Raw genomic sequence first — 18251 nt, forward strand, 5'->3', positions numbered from 1 at the left:
TCAAGTCGAGTTCGTCGTCAGGCTACACGGGTAGTCTTGACCATTTTACCCTCAAGGGAATTCCAACTCTAAGTTAGTAACACCTTGCCTATTGTGTCAGGTACCAGTGGAGCCTAGGAGGGAGGTTGATCCTGTTGATGATGTCATGATTCCTGAGCGTGACCCTATTCCCGAGCCAGAGAGCCCGCCCATTGATGATTCAGATGATGAACCTACTGAGGATGTCCTAGAGGAGGAGACTAACCTTCCTGTCCCCATAACTAATGGCGTAGTATGGAGGGATGTAGAGATGTACCCTCACCGGGCTATTCTCTCTCCTACACCACCCCCAGGGATCCAGAGCCCTATGCCCTATACGTGCACAATTCCAGGAGGTTTATGACATATCCTCTAGCGACCCAGATTTACCTCTACCACCACCGGCGACCATGCATGTAGCCATACACGACTGGATAGTGTGTTAGCTTAATGCTGAGATTACTGCGGTATCTGCTCACATTGCGGAGTTATGCCAGGAACTGACAGCTGAGAGAGCCACCCGACTAGGATACCCAGGAGATTTCAGAGCTGCTTCCCCAGCCATAGCCCGTAGAGAGATTGATGGGTCGAACTTCGTACCAGGGTTCAGATGAGGATGACAGCAGTGGGAGGATACATCCCGATAGTTGATGCAGAGCTGATGATTGCAGGAGCGATGAGATGGGTGCGTGACCTCACTCGCAGTGATAGTGACTGAGAGACTAATGACTAGATATAGACCTTGAAGAAGGCTGGGTGACTTGTCACCAATTTTGATAGGATAGCTAGTAGTAGATAGCGTTCCTAGCCCTTCAGGGTACACGGCTTATGTATTTTCATTTCAGTATTCAGAACTAGTAGTGATAGATTATAATCAGGCATGTATGAACTCGGCTAGTTGTTTCATCCCCAAGATATAAGTGGGAGATCTTATTAATATATATCTAAGTAGTTATTAAGAAATGATGTCTATATTATTGCACTTTATAAAAACCTGCTAGATAATAAATGACATGCTTACATATGAATAAAATAATCCAACTGTTATAATTACAACTATGTTGACCAATTTTCAATATCAGAACAATGCCACCCCGTAGAAGAGGAACCAGGGCACAGCCCGCAGAATCTGTAAACCAACAATGAGGTGAACCTGACCCTGTAGTAAATGAGGAAAGTGAAGAAGACCTAGACTATAATAAATATGATGAGGAAGAGCATGTAGAAGCAGAGGCTGAGGATACCCATCAGGGAGGGAACCCCATGAATGAATTTATGGAACTGCTAAGAGCAAATCTGAACCAACAGCCTATTCCACCACAGCCACATGCTGCCCAACAGACTGCAGCTACTGCCTTTAGAGCTTTCAAATCTCTCAAACCCCCAGAGTTTCTAGGATCTGCCGACCCCATTGAAGCACGGCCTGGCTCAAAGAGATAGAAAAGTCCTTCGAGATACTAGGTGTTAAGGAACGACACAAGACTATTTTCGCTTCTTACATGCTGAAAGGAGAAGCTAACTACTGGTGGGAGTCCAAATGAAACCTAGAAACTGATGTTGTGATTCCATGGGATAGATTTACCCGACTGTTCTTAGACAAGTACTTTCCTAGATTTATGGAAACCCAGATGGAGATTAAGTTTCTGGAGATGAAACAGGACAAGATGACTTTGGCAGAATATGAGGCCAAATTTACTGAGTTATCGAGATTTGTGCCTGAGTTCGTGAATACCGAAGAAAAGAAAGCGCGAAGGTTTCAGCTTGGTCTGAAACAGTGGATACAGAACCGAGTAGCAGTGTTAGAGCTGATAGACTATGCCACCTTAGTACAGAAAGCCTCGATTGTTGAAGCTGGAAGTGAGCAGAGTGTGAAAGAAAAGGAAAATAGGAAAAGGAAGATAGGAAGCCAAGGAATAGGAACCGGGAACAGGAGCCTTCCGAGCAGGTTCGTCAGGGGAGTGGTGTCCCAACCTGCATGAGGCCCCGGATTCAGAAAGGCCCCAAGCGAGAGTGTTGGCCAGGGCGGCGGACAATCTAGGGCAACATTTTATAGCTAACCATGTGCCCCAATACCAGAGTGTCAAACCTGTAAGAAGAGACACCTTGGAGTGTGTACCTGGCTCTTATTCTTATTTTATTCTTATTTATTACGCTTTGCCAGTGATCGGCATCTAAATTTCAATAATTACGCACCCTTAATAGGTATCTAAAGTTGCACGCTCGTGCGTCTACTAAGGGTATTTAAGGCTAGTTCTGGAACTATAGCCTAAATTACGAACGAGTTTGAAAACGTAGAGACTGGGTTCCAAAATTTAAAATTACTTATATCTTATAAATTTTGAAATCATATTATTATATCTTATACGAAATCAAAAACAGAAATTGAAATATTTTTCCAAAAATTAAAAGTAAGTCAAAAGTACTTACCTCAAAGTCGACATTTAAAATCCAAAATTAATAACGCGAACAAACCCTTAATTACAATAGTTGTTGTTGTGCAAGTCATGTCTGCATACTAACAAAACTAAGTCATATTGACAACCCTAGATTAAGTTGTATGATAATCTATATCTGTTTTATGTATTGTGTTTCTTGAGTCTGTAAAGATGGTTAGTAGATTAGACTGGGGGATTTTGCTGTGAACAATTTTAAGCTAGGAAATAAACTCTGGAAAAAGATCAAGTCATTGATCATGCCTCATAGAAAAGTGTAGAAGCTTGGAGTTGAATAAAGCTGTTCTATGAAAAATGCTCTAAGTCAAGATATCGACAAGTCATAGATGAAGTTATATCGAGAAGTCATTCGATAAGTCCAAAATGACTTGTAGAGAAGTCCAAAATGGCTTATAGAGAAGTCTCAGAGATATCGACAAGTCAAATGAAGATGTAGAGAACTGAAGATATCGACAAGTCAGATTGTGTATATATAGATCTCAGAGATATCGACAAGTCATTTTACATGTAAGGAACTAGTGACCTCGACAAGTCAAATATACCTATAGAGAACTCAGAGATATCGATAAGTCATTATACTTATCGATAACAATTGGAGATCTCGACATACTATCTCAAATTCAGAATAAAGACAAGTTCAAGATTCAAGATTATCAGTCAACAAACAGTTCATTCATTCAATTGAAAAGTCTACAAAGCAGCTTGAAGAATACAAGATCAAAGGCCAAGATTAACTAGACAAAGGGTGGTCACAGACCTGCAAGATTCTCCACGTATTTGCTAACACCAGAAAAGGAAATAGACAAGGTTGCTTTAGAAATTATTTTAGTACATTTTAGTGCAAGTTTTTTAAACTCGTGCTGCTAGTCTATAAAGCATGCACGGGTCCTTAGTTCATAAGTAACAAACAGATCTTGATTTTCTTGTATTATCTCAAGATAGAATTTGAGTTCTTATTTTCTTAAGAACATAGATTTGTAGCAAGACAAGCTTGATTAATACAATTAAGTGAGTTTTTGATATATTGTGTTTGTTTGTATTCATTCTGTTAAACATAATATCTACATTTCTTAAACTGCTTTATTCAAACCATAATCCATAAAACTTAAAACAAAGATAAATCCAAGAAACACATTAACCCCCCTCTGTGTTATAATTTATAGCATTTAATATCTAACAAGTGGTATCAGAGCAAAATTTGAAAAATAAACAGATAAAGATCTTGGAAGAATGAGTGCTCGGAAATTGACAAGCATCAAGATACCAGCCTTTGGCAAGGTCAACTACACACTGTGGAAAAAGAAAATGATGTTGTTCATAAGGATGGCCAATACCATGTATGTTCAGATTCTCAAGAATGGACCTTTCATTCCTATGGTGGGAGTTTCTGAATCAACAGAAGAAGATATGGTCATATCAGCACATTACACACCTAAATACCCCTCAACCTACACAGAGCCTGAAAAGGAAAAGGTTGCACTTGATAACAGTTTTCAACTCATATTAATTACGTCCCTTGATAATGTGATGTACAAAAACATTATCAATTGTGATTCTGCTAAACAAATTTGGGAAAAGATTGAAGTACTGTGTGAGGGGACAGAGGAAGTTAGTGAAAGTGTTTGTCCTAAATCCAATCATGTATGATGAGTTATGAAGAACTTTCTTGTATTCCTATTTGATTTCATTTGAATTAATAAAAGACTTGTTATGTTTTTATTATGGGCTTTATCTATTTAAAGTGTTTTAAATAAGATGCTCCATAGTTTAGAGTAAAGCTTCTAGAATTATAATGAGATTATAATAGTGAGATCTAGAAGATGACAACTCTAGACTTAAACAGTTCCTGATCATAGGATAACTAATCGGATGTTAGTGGATCCGCAAAGATTGGTACATACTATGCTTGCTCCCTTCAGGAGGATGTCTGTTCTCATAGGCATTTGTGTGGTGACACTATAGCTAGTATGTAGGTGCTTATTAGAGAATAAGTTCACTGAACATGACTCGATAAGTTGAACAACTAATGGAGATTACTCACGTGTCAATAGTTGTTCACTGAGTGATAGTTGTACAAGTGTCCTTAGACTTGAGATCGTTAAAGTTATCTTGTATATAATGAACTGTGCTTTGGTTTAGTCCTTTGTCTCAAGGACATCCATTAGGTCTATTATGGGCATAGGGATTTTTGTACAGAGATAGTTAACGTCAATAGAGGATCTACCCCTTCCAGTATAGGAAGAGAATATCCTATGTTATTCTTGGTATGCAAGTTCTGGAATCTCTGGCCAGAGTGTATGAAATTAGAAAGGAGTTTCTAATTTGCATTAATATGAACTTTGCATTATGAATAAGAAACCATATGATTAAATTTGATAGGCCTGACACAAGATCCATGCCTTGTATTTAATCGGGATATTATAAGGGAAGAAGGAATTCATTGTACGGTAACTACTCACTGACAGGTTCTTGGTATTCTAAGCAGTGAATTCATATTATCCGGATAGTCGCGATATGTTGAGAAGCATCACTCACGATGTAGAATAAATATAATTAATCAGTTAATTATATTTAGTGAATTTTAGTATTTATATAAATAATTAATAAAAGTTTATTATTATTTATTTCTACTGCCGGAATAATATTGAACCTACAGGGTCACACCATAAAAGAATATTTTCTTTGATGAAATAATGAGAGAGAGAATTATTTTCTAAATAGTTTAGAAAAGGAAATAATGATTAAAATAATTTTATTTATTATTAAAGCATTTTATAAAGATAAAATGTGGTGGTTAATATATATATAAAGATATATTTTATAACCCTAGGAGAGCCCTATAAATAGAATGAGATGGCTCATTCTATTTACACAATTTTGGTTTTGTGAAAACCCTAACCTCCATCTTCTTCCTCTCTCTCTCCCAAAAACTCCATTTTTATAAAAGCTCGATTTTATAAAAAGGTTTATCGAAGAGGATCGTTCTTGGTGGATACTGGTAGAGTGATTCACACACTGAGGAGCAACTGCTAGCACTCCATTTTTAAAAAGCTTCGGTTCACAAGGTATGGTTACGATTCCTCAGTTTTTCCCTTTTATACATTTCTCTATATATGAAATATATGGTTTTTACGGAATAAATGTTATTTTATGCTTCCGCTTATCCGTAAATTCCTTCATTGGTATCAGAGCTAGGTTTTGCATATAGAGATTCATATAAAAAAAATTCAGATTTTTTAATGCATGAATGGATTTGTTATAATTTTTGCAAGTTTATTTAGATTTAATTATGAATTAATTCGAAATAATTTTTGCATAATATTTTGACTACTGATCTGGGTTCTCCAAGTGTTGTAGATTGTCTAAGTATTTTTTTCATAATTTTATGATGTGTAGATTATTTGTTATGAATTTTTTAAAAATTGTTTTAATTAAAATTCATGGAATAATTATGCATGTGAATAATTATGATTAAAATTTGCACAAGGACCCATGGCTGATTTGATAATTTTCTGCTACTCCCTGATTTAAGAAATCATATTATTTTGATTTTTATTAATTTATTAATTAAATTTTAATTAATTTATTAATAATAAAATTAAAATAATAAAAATATTAATAAAGAGTTATTAAGAAGGGAGTAAAGGGAAAAGGGGTTACTATTTTTTTTGTAACAGCAAGTCAGCAACGGCAGAAAGAAACGGCAGAAAGAAAAAAAAAACTGATTTCTGCAACGGTCGGCGCCCTGGGCGCGTGAGGGGCAAGCGCGGAAGGGGTGTCGCGCATTCCGTGAATGCGTTACACCCTGTTGCGCATTCACGGGATGCGTTACACCTGTTAATGGCTTAACAAGGTTGTAACGCATTACCAGAATGCGTTACAGCCCGCTTGTCTACATTAAATTTGATTTTCTGGGAGTTTCATAACTCCGTTTTGGGCGTGCAATATATCGTTGGATTCGTTTTTCTGAGACGGATCTAATGGAGTGGTCAAATATTTTTTATATAAAAGTTTTGAACTGTTTATATTTCCGAAAGTGTTTTAAAGCATGTTTTTATTGTTTTAATTGCTTTTAAATGCTATAATAAATCCATACATCATTATATCAATGTGTGACATGATATTGATTGCATGCTTACTTGTTTATTTATTTATATATATGAGATATATGCCTATGTTTACCATGCGATGATAGATTTAGGTGAACTTAAATCAATATAAGGCGTGCTCTAGAAAATCTAGAATATGAATCGTTTCTTGCCTTAACAATAATATCATGAATACAATCATGAGATTCTTGTGTTTATGAAACACGTAATTAAATATGAAATTTCAATTTTAAGAGAAAGGATGATTCTATCAAAAGCAGATTTCGATCTTTAAGAAAGGGGTATTAAGTGACGCATCTTGACAATGTTCCCCCCGATCTGGGAATCATCTGATTATCGATTATTGATTTGAAATATTTAATTTAAAAGGAAGAATCTCTTTAATATGATTATGATTGTAACATAATATAATCTCTCTAAAATTAAATAATATCAAGTAGTAATTGGCCAATGACACAACGAGCTTGTGTCGGTCATAGCCTTCCAACATGGTAGAAAGTAGTTCTTATTTTTAAATCATTGTCGTTTTATGCTACAGCCGAGGGCTTTGATTTCGAAATAAGAAATACTTGTCTATTATATAGAGATGTGTACATTGAATTAGAATCTAAAGGTCGTTACGTGCTGTAGCCGTGGGCCGTTGGAGACTGATTCAATTGTACGAAATGTTGGGTTAGACTTGACTTAGAATATTGAGTATGTCGTGCTACAGCCGTGACTCAATTATTCAACAGGTTAAAGTTTTATTAGGGAATAATATAAGATGTAATTGACAAGAGTTGTTTGTCTATTGAACATCACATGACGTTTCGTGCTACAGCCGAGGTTGTGTGATGGAATGTAGGATCCATATTCCCACTAGCATTATGAATGCTTAATTTTTCACTTAAGGGGGTTGTGTAAATTAGATTAACTAGTGGGAGCCACTTATGAATAAAGACCCGATTCATATAGTGTTTTGAAATGAAATTGAATATTTGCTAAGTGTTGTTATGTGTTCATCATTTACAGATTTACTAAATACGTTATGTCTTCTACACTATCACTCCGGAGTATACTAGATGCTCACAAGTTGACTGGTCCTAATTTTGCTGACTGGCTTCGAAACTTGAGAATTGTTCTTAGGGTTGAGAAGCTGGAATATGTGTTTGACTCACCTAAGCCTACTGAACCTGCTAACGATACACATAATGATGAACATATTGTGTATCGTAAGTGGATAGATGATGCAAATATTGCTCAATGTATCATGCTAGTTTCCATGAACATTGAGCTATAGAAGCAGCATGAGCAAATGGATGCTCACACTATCCTTATGCATCTACAAGAGTTATATGATGTGGCAGGGAGGACAGCTCGATATGAGATATCGAAGGAGCTGTTCGGTTGTAGGATGTCTGAGGGATCATCTGTGAATGACCATGTACTTAAGATGATCAATTTGATTGAACGTCTTGGACAACTTGGTTTTGTCATGGATGGGGAGCTGAGCCAAGACTTGGTCTTGCAATCACTTCCGGGTTCGTTTTCGCAGTTTGTTGTGAACTTTCACATGAATAAGCTGGATGTCAGCCTGGCTGAACTCCACAACATGTTGAAGACCGCGGAATCGAATTTCCCCCCTAAGAAGAGCTCTGTTCTTCTAATTGGTGAAGGTTCCAATCCTAAGAAAAGGAAGAAAAACCCTTCCAAGAAGAAGAAAGTAGGTGAGAAAAAGCCGGTTCCACCAAAAGCTGAAGACCCCAAGAGCAAAGTTGTTTGCTTTCACTGTAACAAGGTGGGGCACTGGAAGAGGAACTGCAAGGTTTACCTTGCAGAATTGAAGAAGAAGAAGGGTAGTGAGACTACCGCTTCTGTTTCAGGTATGTTCATGATTGAAGTGAATATGTCATTAAATCAAATTTCTACTTGAGTATTAGATACCGCCTGTGGTTCTCATATTTGCAATTCGTTGCAGGGACTAAGGAGAAGTAGGAATCTTGAGGAAGAGGAGATGATTCTACGGATGGGAAATGGAGCAAGAGTTGTTGCTGAAGCTGTAGGATCATTTCATTTACATATGCCTACGGGCAAGACAATTGTTTTAAATAATTGTTATTTTGTTCCCTCGATTGTGAGGAATATTATTTCTATTCCCATTTTAGACTTGGCTGAATTTTCCTTTATTATTCAGAATAATAAATGTTCAATTCTGAGAGATAACGTTCTTTATGGAAGTGGTATTTTAAATAATGGTCTGTATGTATGTGACGTAGAGCATGATTTACTACAAATTGAACATACTAATAAAAGAAAAAGGGATGATGAAAATCTCACCTTTTTGTGGCACTGCAGACTTGGTCATATTAGTGAAAATAGACTGCGGACATTGCATAAGGAAGGGTTACTTGACCCTTTTGATTTTGAATCATATCCTACATGCGAGTCTTGTCTATTGGGTAAAATGACCAAATCTCCATTTAGTGGACATGGAGAGAGGGCTGCAGATTTGTTAGGATTGGTACACACAGATGTATGTGGACCAATGGCTACGCAAGTCATGGGTAGATTTTCATACTTCATTACTTTCATAGATTATCGATCTAGATTCGGATATGTGTATTTGATGAAACACAAATCTGAAGCCTTTGAAAAGTTTAAAGAATATAAGCATGAAGTTGAGAAACAAACCAAACATAGTATTATAACTCTTCGATCAGATCGAGGTGGTGAATACTTGAATGGAGAGTTTCTAGATTATCTCAAAGAAAATGGTATAGTCTCCCAGTGGACTCCTCCATATACTCCACAGTTGAATGGGGTATCTGAAAGGAGAAATCGAACTTTGTTAGACATGGTTCGGTCCATGATGAGCTATGCGAATCTTCCAGTATTCCTGTGGGGTTATGCATTGGAAACCTCAGCATATTTACTGGATAAGGTGCCTTCCAAATCTGTTCCTCAAACTCCATATGAGATATGGAAAGAAAGGAAACCGAGTCTTAAACACGTTAAGATTTGGGGATGTCCAGCTTATGTCAAGAAAGTTGACCCAGATAAGCTGGAATCTCGATCCGTAAAATGTAGTTTTGTGGGATATCCTAAAGAGACTTTAGGGTATTACTTTTACACTGATCATAGGGTGTTTGTCTCCAGACATGCTACCTTCTTGGAAAAGCAGTTTATCCTTGAAGGAAATAGTGGGAGCAAAATTGAACTTGATGAAGTTCAAGAAGCACAAACTACTACGAATCAAGTGAAAACACCTGTTCAGACATAACAACCTTCTGTGGAACAGCCCATTCGTAGGTCAGGGAGAGTGTCTCGCCAACCTAAGAGGTATTATGTCCTTGTAATTGAGAATGACAATAAGTTGTCAATCATTGATGATCACGACCCTATGACCTATAATGAGGCTATGAGTAGTGTTGACTCAGAGAAATAGCAAAGTGCCATGAAATCCGAAATGGAATTTATGTATACCAACCAAGTATGGACTTCGGTTGAAGCACCTGAGGGTATGAAGCCTATTGAGTGCAAATGGGTATACAAAAGAAAGATTGGAGCAGATGGCCAGGTGGAGACCTATAAGGCCAGGCTCGTGGCAAAAGGATTCAGACAAAGGCAAGGGATTGACTTTGATGAAACTTTTTCGCCTGTAGCCCTGTTAAAATCAATTCGGATTTTGCTTGCGATTGCTGCTTACTACGACTATGAGATCTGGCAGATGGACGTGAAAATGGCCTTCCTCAATGGGAAACTTGAAGAGGAAGTGTATATGACACAGCCAGAGGGTTTTCTTTCCAAGGGAAATGAACACCTAGTGTGTAAGCTGCTACGAACCATATATGGTTTAAAGCAAGCTTCTCGTAGATGGAACATCCGTTTTGATGAGATAATCAAAGAGTTTGGTTTTATCAAAAACATAGATGAACCATGTGTCTACAAGAAGGTTAGTGGGAGCGCGGTAAAATTTCTTGTATTGTATGTGGATGACATACTTCTTATAGGAAATGATATACTGATGCTGCAATTAGTCCAAGTGTGGTCGAAGAACTTCACTATGAAGGACTTGGGAGAAACATCCTACATTCTCGGTATGAAGATCTATAGAGATAGATCTAGAAGAATGATAGGTCTTACCCAGGGTACATACATATAGAAAGTGCTTAAAAGGTTTAGCATGGAAAACTCCGAAAGAGGTCTCATACCGATGAGCCATGGAGTGTCCCTTTCCGAAAAGATGTCACCTAAGACACCTGAGGAAAGAGAGCGTATGAGTAAGATTCCTTATGCTTCAGCAATAGGATCTATCATGTACGCGATGTTATGTACTAGGCCTGATGTTGTTTATTCAATCAGTGTGACGAGCATATATCAGTCCAATCCAGGTGAAGACCACTGGAAAGTAATGAAGAACATCCTTAAGTACTTGCGAAGGACTAAGGATATTTTTCTTGTTTTTGGTGGTGGATCTGAGTTGAAAATAGAGGGTTATACTGACTCTAGTCTTCAATCAGAAAGTGATGATAGCAAATCCATGTCAGGGTACGTGTTTACTCTGAATGGTGGTGCGATTAGTTGGAAGAGTTCCAAACAGTCTACAACGGCTGACTCTACAGCGGAAGCAGAATATATAGCTGCAAGTGAGGCTGCAAAAGAAGCCGTTTGGATGAGGAAATTTGTTTCTGAGTTGGGAGTTGTTCCTAGCATTGAAGAGCCTATTGTGTTGTATTCCTTTTCTGGACAAAGATAATTACCATCACTGGAAGGTAAAGATGCATCTTCATTTACTTTATCAAGATGAGGCCTATGTGGATTGCATAGAGAGAGGTCCTCATGTACCAATGAGAGCTGCAACTGGAAATGAGCCATCAGTTCCCAAGCCAAGGCATGAATGGTCAGATCCTGATATTGAACAAGTCAGGAAAGACAACTACACCATAAAATGCCTACTGTAACACCAAAAAAATGTTGCATTAGGGGGTCAATATGTTGCTCTTGCCCCACTTTTAAGCTAAGGTAACATTTTCTTAAAGATAGGTTTTTCCATGTTGCCTTAGGGGTCTAAGGTAACATTTTTGGTGCCTAAGGCAACATCGTATTTTAACTTGTTTATATGTTGCCTTTGCTTGCTAATACAACAGAAAGAGAGATCAGTTGTAACTTGTTTTTTATGTTACCTTAGAGTTCTAAAATGTTTTTAAAAAAGTGGGACCCACATTGGGGACCACGAGGGGCCCACTGTAACACTTTATAAAGCTATTGTAACACTGCCAAAAAAATTAAAAATTTCTATTAGAATATATATAATCCCAAAATACCAATTCATTACCATAATAATTCCATTTACACAAATCAAACATCCGCTCATCCAAAATCTAAACAGGTTACCAACTGCTAAAGATTATAAACTTAAAAAAAGAAAGAATGTAAACTATAAAAAAAAGTAATACTACAAGCCACTGCTCTCGGACTTCTGCTTGTATTTGCTTCACTTTCTCCTCGACTTCAAGATCAAGGCATGTTGTTAATATGAAAGGGAGAGAGATATGAATTCATGTTGTTAATCAGTATTTACCTTTATCTCTGGGCAAGTTTTGAACCCTGCAATGAATATTACAGCAGTAATGTAAATGATAAATGAGACAAGAGTACCTAAAACTTATTGCATCATGGTTTCATTTACATTAAAGTAACTCAATTTCATTGTAGATGAATAAATGCATATAAACAGAGAAATGGGAGGGAGATATAGAGTGACAGCAGAGAACACAAAATAATAATACAAACACAAAGAACAATATACAACCAAGCACATCCAAGAACCTAATTCGAGTAATTAAAAAACTGATTATAAAAGCTTAAGTTTGAGTAATTGATTAAACCTCAAAACCTAATTTGAAGAAACGTGAGAGAGACAAAGAGATAGAGAAGATAGAGATACATATGGAGAATAAGAGAGATTACCCTAGAAATCCACTACAAAATATCCACCAAAACTGAAATCAAATCAAGAGATAGAACAATTAGCCCCAATTTAGTAAGTAAATCGAATCAATTGAACCCAAAATATAGCAGCTGTAATTTGAAGAAGCCACAATATGAAGAAACTAAAGTCTTAATTATGAGAGAGAAAGAAAGAGAGTTGTATCGATGACAGATTAAACAATGAGACATAGAAGGGTTAGTGAAAAGATGATGGGCAGTACTTGGCGAAAAAATGAGCGGGTTTTTTGCCGCTCTAACAATTCATCTCCAGCAATTCACTACTTTTGGGATGCCGCTTTATATTTATGTGTATTTTAATACTTGATTTTTTTAAAAAAAAATTAAATTTTAAATTTAATAAATGAATACCTTACTTAATATTTAGCAGCACCAACTTATTTAGTGAACACGATTTATTTATGTTAAAATATATTTATTACTTTTATGTATTTATTTATTCTGAACTCAAAATTAATATTTAAATTTTAATTTAACGTAAAATAGTTAATACAATAAAACAAAATCTTATTTACACTATTTCAAACTATAAATTCACTTAGGTTCAAAACTCTTACTTTTTAGATAAATGAATTATTTACTTTCATAAAATTAGAAATTTCTAAATTCAAATTATATTTAATTTTTCTTTTTGTGTAAAAAAATTGTATTTGTTTGTGAATAATCTAAGTCAACATTGTTTATGCATGTTACAAAGCTGAACACTTTTTATTTGAGGAAACACCAAGTTTATGGCTAAGGTAACACCAAAATCACAGTGTTCCATTAGGCTAAAACTAGTATAGTTAAGGTAACATAATCTAGCAACATTCATGACTAGGACGTTACGATAGACCATTTATGGTGTAGTGAGAAGGCCATGAATATTCTGTTCAATGGAGTTGATGGTGACATGTTTAACAATATCATTGACTGCAAGATAGCCAAGGAAGTTTGGGATACCATTTAAATAATATGTGATGGCACTGAACAAGTTAGAGAAAACAAGATGTAGTTGTTGATTCAGCAATATGAGCATTTCCACTATGAAGAAGGTGACTCTCACTGATATCTTTAGTAGATTTCAAAAGCTACTAAATGCTCTGAAGCTGCATGGAAGAGTCTACCAAACCAAAGATTCTAACCTCAAATTCCTGAGATCCCTTCCAAAAGAATGGAAACCAATGACAGTCTTCTTGAGAAATTCACAAGAATACAAGGAGTTTATACTAGAGAGACTGTATGGCATTCTAAAGACTTATGAGCTTGAAATAGAGAAAGATGAAAGAATGGAGAAAGGGAGGAAGAAAAGAGGGTCCATTGCACTGGTTGCTGAGTTAGAGAAAGAGAAAGAGATGAAGATGGAAGTTGTTGAATCTACATCAGAGGTCTGTGAAAGCAAGGGAAAAGGGTTGGTAGCTGATAATGAAGATCCATTGAGTCAAGATGACATGGATGACATAGATGAGCATCTTGCTTTTCTATCCAGGAGATTTGCCAAGCTCAAATTGTTAGTCCCTTAACAATGAAGCAAGAATTACAGAAGGGGGGTTGAATGGAATTCTTGAACCTTTTTCTTGAAATAAAAATGTTCAACTCGATTATTGATATATTTGTTTTGATTAGCACAATGCGGAATATAAACTTGAATGAATCAAAACACAAGTAATTAAAAACAAGAGTCTTTAAAAACTTTCTGGTGGATTTAAACAATTCCACCAGAGATATATATAATATATCGAGAGGACTCTGTGTGCAGAAATGCCCACAGCTGCTTACAAATTGAACTGCTGAGAAAACAGGAAATGCTAAAGATTAAGCTTACAAAGATTTCTCTGTTTTTGTGTTTCTCAACTATCTGAATTATTTTTCTATTTGCTACTCTCTTGGTTTATATAATACCAAGATTACAAAGTCAAAAAGACTGAACAAATATAAAATCTAACAGTCTTAATCTTTGCTGCTTTTTGTCCTCTATTACCCAGTTAATGGGCTTCCAAAATGTGTTTGTATCCAACTCGACGGTTGTGTGTCATCTTTCACTGTTCAACTGATGTTTGAATTCTTGATATGATCATCCGTCGACTTTCAGATCATCCGTCGATGACTTGATTGATCATCCGTCGACTGCTATGTTAAACATCTGTTGATAGTCATTTGATCATCCGTCGAAGGCTTTGTTAATCATCCGTCGGTAGCTATTTTGGCACTTGACTTCATTTCACTTATACAGAATTACAAGACATTACTTATGTACAATTAATCAACCTATTCTGCATATCTAGTTAAAGTCAACATGACTTATATGCTACTACAGATTCTATACAAAGGTGCATACATCACTGTGCTACAAACTTATTATTACATAAGCTACTCACTCGATGGATAATAAGTTAATCATCCGTCGGGACTATAATGAGTTATCCGTCGGGACTATAATTTTTATCCGTCGAGTGCTACATTATTTCACTAAGTAAAATCTACTTAGATGTTTTGTTTAAGTGATCATCAAGTACACAACATATTCACAACAATCTCCCCCAATTTATGTCTACTGGAATTGTAGCCATAAATTAAGAGACACTTGATGATAACAAAACATCCTAAACATATATCTTTAAAGATAAGTAGATAAAACTGAAAGTGCTTCAATTAAACAAAATGTACAAGGTTTGGCTCACAGTCAGTTCAAGATGCTCCTCTAGCCTGAGCAGGTTTTTCTAGTTTCTTGAAGGTCTGGATCTTCTTCCAAGCTTTCTGTTGTTTTCTTCAATTTGATTCTGGAGCTGCCTGTGGAATTCTAGTTCATCAGATTCTAAGAGATCTAGCATTTCTTGCATCTCCAAGAGAGTCTCATTACTAGAGATACTCAATTGGTCTTCTAGTCTGAAGAATCTTCTCACACCCTTGTCATCCATGAATTCCATCAGCCAGTAGGGCCTTAGATGCACTATTCTCCCTGTGTATGGGATGATTAGAGTCTTTAGGAGTGCATCTTTAGCTCTAACACTCCTCAGCTCTTCAATCTTCTTCAATACTAGTCTTCTTGCAGTTACATTAAACCCAAAGTTTTTCTTGAAGGATGAATAGACTTTGATCAACACAGCTTGGCTTTCTTGAAGTATCCTGTGAAGAGGCCACTGAATCTCCCTTCCTCCTTTGTACTTGAACACCAACCTTTCAGGTAGGTTTCTGTATGCATCAATTGCCCTTACTTCATCCAGTTCATCCAAATAAAGGTTTAGATCTGAGAATTCTTTGATGTCACACAAGTACAAGTAGTCTCCCCTGTTGACCTTGGGTTGAGCTTTGACTACTAACTTGGATTTGAGAGGTGACAGCTTCACTTTCTTGACTGCCCTTGATTTTGTCTTTCTTGGCTTAGTAAGAATTGGAAAGTTGAAGTCAGGAGTTGGTAATTTATCCCACTCTATTGGCTCATCCTTTGGCACAATAGGCTCTCCATGTATATTTCTGTAGGGGTCCACCACCCTTATGTCTTCAAATACCACAGAGGGCTTTGATGCTTGAGTTTTAGCTAGTGTGGATTCCTTAGGAAATTGATCTTCCAATTCCTTGTCAACAACATCCAGTTTCCTTTTAGTTCTTCTAGCCAATTCTTTCTTTCTTGGGGATTTCTTCTGTTCTTCAATCTTCTTCTTTGATTCAGCAGCTTCAGATGGTTGAGAAGGAATTTGTTGAGAAGAATTTACAGCATGTAGCTTGGCTAAGATAGCAATCTGTTCTTTCTTTTGTTTAGACTTCTTCGCATCTAGAGCAGCTTGCCTCTTTTCCTGCTTTAATCTGGCTTTTTCTTCTTTCTTTGCTTGAGCAAACTGTGGATGTCCAGCTACCACACAAATTTCTTTTCCATTTCTGAATATCTTAGCAATTCTCATTTTTGAGGCTGAATCAGCTGGATCTTTATAGAAGACAATGGATCTTGACAGAAGCTTCTTTTCATCAGGCTTGGGTGTCTCATACACAGTGTCCAAGGGATTCTTCAAAGATGACTTTGGATAATTTGCCCTTGGTTTGAGAATTATTTTAGCCTTTTGTGATTTGATGCAGGAAGATTGTCCTTTCTCCAGATAGTTCATGCTCATCTCATTCACACTGATTGGCTTGACATGAGAGTGATGGATGGTTGACTTAACTGGCTCCTTGACCAGTTCAAACTTTTTCTGAATTTCCTCATCAATCTTTCCCAGTTGATTAAACTCAACTTTCCTTTTTCAGCAACTTTCAAATTTGCTGCTGTAGCTTCAATTATATCTATACCATCTGTAACTGGTGGCTTGGAGATAGTAATTGAAGGTCCATCATCTTGTGATAGTCCTCTGATTGTTGAATGCCCTTGTTGATCAAAGCAGTGAAGTTGTTCTTCTCATAAATGAACCCAGTCTGAGACATAATCTTTACTACAGGTGCCATTGTTAGAGAAGGAAAGCTTGAAGAGAAAGAGGATTTTTGCTTGAGAGAGAATGAAATAAACACAGTTGAATTTGAGAATGATAAAAGAAAATGATTAGAATGAAATAAGCTTTTATACTTTGCTCAAAAACAACGGATAAAAATAATAAAGAGAAGTAAATTACCCAATAGAAATTGCCTAAATTAGCCGTTTTAAAAATGAACTGTAAAAATTCCACTCATTATCCGTCGTGTAATGCTTACAAACTGTAAGTATACTCGATGGATAATGTTCAGGGAATTAACGGTTAAGATTTAGACACTTCGACGGATGAGGATAAACTGTTATCCGTCGAGTTTTAAAAGATTCCAGAAAAAAATAATTGATTTTTATTTGCACATTGTATATCGACGGATGAATTAACTCGATGGATAATGGTCATCCGTCGAGATGTAAATTTTGACTTAGTCAAAATTTCATTCATGACTAAAAATCAGTTAAATTTCTGGCTACTTTTCAACTTGTAAAATAACTCAGATAGATTCAAGAGTAATTAAGCATACCTAACTCACTTACCAACCTAGAAAAGGTGGATTCATCCAGTGGCTTGGTAAAAATATCTGCAAGTTGCTTCTCACTTGGAACAAAATGTAACTCTACAGTACCATTCATTACATGTTCTCTTATGAAATGGTACTTGATGTCTATGTATTTTGTCCTTGAATGTTGCACTGGATTTTCAGTGATGGCAATTGCACTTGTGTTATTACAGAAAATAGGAATCCTCTCAACTTGCAGACCATAGTCTAGCAATTGATTTTTCATCCATAAGATCTGTGCACAGCAACTGCCAGCAATAATATATTCAGCTTCAGCTGTAGAAGTAGAAACTGAATTTTACTTTTTACTGAACCAGGACACAAGCTTGTTTCCTAGAAATTGATACCAATTTCTTGAACCTTTTTCTTGAAATAAAAATGTTCAACTCGATTATTGATATATTTGTTTTGATTAGCACAATGCAGAATATAAACTTGAATGAATCAAAACACAAGTAATTAAAAACAAGAGTCTTTAAAAACTTTCTGCTGGATTTAAACAATTCCACCAGAGATATATATAATATATTGAGAGGATTCTATGTGCAGAAATGCCCACAGCTGCTTACAAATTGAACTACTGAGAAAACAGGAAATGCTAAAGATTAAGCTTACAAAGATTTCTCTGTTTTTGTGTTTCTCAACTATCTCAGTTATTTTTCTATTTGCTACTCTTTTGGTTTATATAATA

This window comes from Apium graveolens, chromosome 1, assembly GCF_009905375.1.
Source record: "Apium graveolens cultivar Ventura chromosome 1, ASM990537v1, whole genome shotgun sequence".
NCBI classification, from domain to species: Eukaryota; Viridiplantae; Streptophyta; class Magnoliopsida; order Apiales; family Apiaceae; genus Apium; species Apium graveolens.